General features: G+C 36.8%; 1 pseudogene; it reads left to right on the forward strand.

Annotated features, from left to right (window-relative positions):
* The first annotated feature begins 1,954 nt into the window (after window positions 1-1,954).
* LOC110337971 lies at window positions 1,955-2,443 on the forward strand (annotated as a pseudogene).
* The last annotated feature ends 496 nt before the right edge of the window (window positions 2,444-2,939 follow it).

Raw genomic sequence — 2,939 nt, forward strand, 5'->3', positions numbered from 1 at the left:
TCTCCCCCTTGATCACTAATTGAGGAAATGCCCCACAGCTGGATCTCATGGGGGCACTTCCCCAACTGAAGCTCCTTTCTCTGTGACAACTCCGGCTGTGTCAAGTTGACACAAAGCTAGCCAGGACACCAAAGTACCTCTAAAATGTCAAGATGTTGATAAAATTCTAATCGTTCTAAAATACCAAAATCTCTCAGTCGAGGATTTGTGTAAAACCAGACATGTTTTATATGTTCTTATCAAGAGAGAACAAGGATACAGTCACAATCAAATCAAAGGAAACTCAAAGTTCAGCAGTATACAAAGCTCAGTGTTTTCTGTTGGGACATAGTTCTCATTTGCCAAAGGGCATGGGCCACTTCCTCAGCTCTGACCTTTGCAGCACTCTGCTGTTGTTGGGAAGGAATTGTTTGCCAGAGAAGTTGAAGGAAGAGAGACAAAGGTACCTTAGTTCTAACATTATCTTATTTACATTTTCCCTAGATAAATCTAAGATCTTCACTTTTCCACACAACTCTGTCAGACTATGTCAGCTATCAGTATCAACAACTAACTCACTGCCAGGCTGTTGGACTAGGAGGCCTTAGGAGACAGAATGTTGAGCAAATTTTGTTTTATAATTTTTTATGTGTTTGACAAAAATGTTTTATTTTAAATGTAAATGATGTAATTGCATAGACTCATCTACTAATAATTAATAATTTAAATATTTAAACATTTGTAACCGACAAGGGAGACACCCAGTAAAAGCTATGCTCATAATTGGTGTCATGAAAATACTCATTAAAATATTTCGTGGATCTCTCTTGCTTTTTTACTCGCACATTCTGAATATCTTTAGAACTAATTAGAATACTGAAGATTCTCTTAGGATTTGCATGCCTTAAACCATTCACAAAACACATACTTAGGCTTTTCTTGTGGTTTAAGTATGTCTTTGCAGAAAATAAAAGTACTAATTTTTACCATTATACTGTTCGACACCTGCTATTAACCAATTTTTTTGGCTTTAGTCATCTCAAGTCATCTCATATGCTTTTGCATTATTTAAATATGACATGCTAAATATTATCAAAATCTTAGGCCTGAACATGCAAAGGATAATGTAACTGCACAACATAAATAGGAACAAAAGAAGGATTTTTGGATGTAGAAACTATTCTGGATGTCCACATGAAATTGTAGTATCATTATTTTTTCTTTACAAGGCAGAATCACAAGAGTTTCTCAATGTATAAATTATTCTCTGGAATAATTTACATGCCTGTCCATATTGTTTAAACATTTTGCTCATACAATAGGAGGAATTTAAAATAATGCTCCACTAACCAGTGTCCTTTTGTATACAATAAGAAGGAATTATCAACATGAAAAAGAAAAGAAGATAATTTTCAACTAATGGCAGGGTGTCCAGTATGCTAAGATTTCCCATGGATTCTTGAAGTTATGCAGAATATGCAACTACATACATTAGTTCTGAGATGTTGTACACGTCCCAGTGCATGCCTGATAGAACAGCTGGCTATTAATTCAATAACATATATATCATAAATATTCAGCACTCCTGTATTGGGCAGATGCTTAAGACTTCATTACTTTGCATTATGACAATCAAATAATCAGTAGTTGAAAATTGTGTACTAGATACCTCTATTAATAAATACATGAGTAAATAAATTGGCATGAGTATAGAAGAGAAGACGTAGTAATAAGAGATTCTAGGAAGAGTAAGTATGGACAACTCTTTGCATGCTAGCCAAATAAGACTGAGAGAAAAGACAGTCTTTCTTCTCAATACTTTTGGAGAAACAGGTTTATCCCATGTGAAAATATAAGCTGTAAACCTGACATAACTAAACGGGTGAAAATATAAAAATAACACAAAAATAAATATAAAAATATAAATGAGGACCCAGGTAGTCAACAGCTTGTGAAACAACATGCCTAAATTTATTGTGACTACTGTGGTAAGTATCTTACCCACGATTCTCCGTCTGTGAGGAAGACACACTGACTATCAGAAATGGATGGAAGGGCAGACCCAGAGTCTGACTTACAAAACAAAGGCTGCATTTCAATAAGGAAAGATCCTTCTGGTCCATTCTCTGCTCCTCTGCCTGCAGGAGCCTCGATCCCACCTTCCTCCTGTCTCCAGGATCCTGCTAGGCCTGACATGATACCTGCACCCCACATGGGAGGACCTTCCATGATGCCAATGATGGGTCCTCCTACTCCTGGGATGATGCCTGTGGGACCAGCTCCTAGGATGAGACTGCCCATGGGAGAACACATGCCTATGATGTGCGGGCCTCCAATGATGAGACCTCACGCCCACCCTATGGTGGTGCCCACAAGGCCTGGCATGACCCCGCCAGACAGACGAGAGCAGAAGCACTCTTTATCATTTTGTATTTCTTTTTGCTTCACCAGGAGATCTTGGTGATGAATGAGCCTGAGTGTTTACTAGATTCATGACAAGGAAACTTCCTTTCCTAACTTATTGGATGGAGAAGTGATACAAAAAGGGGAAGTTTTTACTTATATTGTGAAATGTGAAAATAAAATGGTCAGCTCTTTTAGTTAAAAAAAAAAAAAAAAAAAAAAAAAAAAAAAAAAACCAGATTTTCCAGTTTTGGCGCACCCCTTTAATCCCAGTACTTGGAAGGTAGAGGCAGGAAGATTGCTGAGTTCAAGGCCAGCTTGTTCTACAGTGTGAGTTCCAGGAAAGGCAGGGCTATACAGAGAAACCCAGTATCGAAATCACACCACCCCCCAAAAAAATACAAATGAAAGGCATACTGTACAAAATTTTTATTGTGAAGTTTTTAAAAATAATTTTAGGCTTCTTTCCTTCAAATAGCCAAATATGTAAAAAGTAATTTAAAAGAATATAAATAAGTAAATCATTAAATGATCTGTTTAATGTGAAACTAAATATG

Source organism: Mus pahari, chromosome 21 (genome assembly GCF_900095145.1).
Source record: "Mus pahari chromosome 21, PAHARI_EIJ_v1.1, whole genome shotgun sequence".
Lineage (NCBI taxonomy): Eukaryota > Metazoa > Chordata > Mammalia > Rodentia > Muridae > Mus > Mus pahari.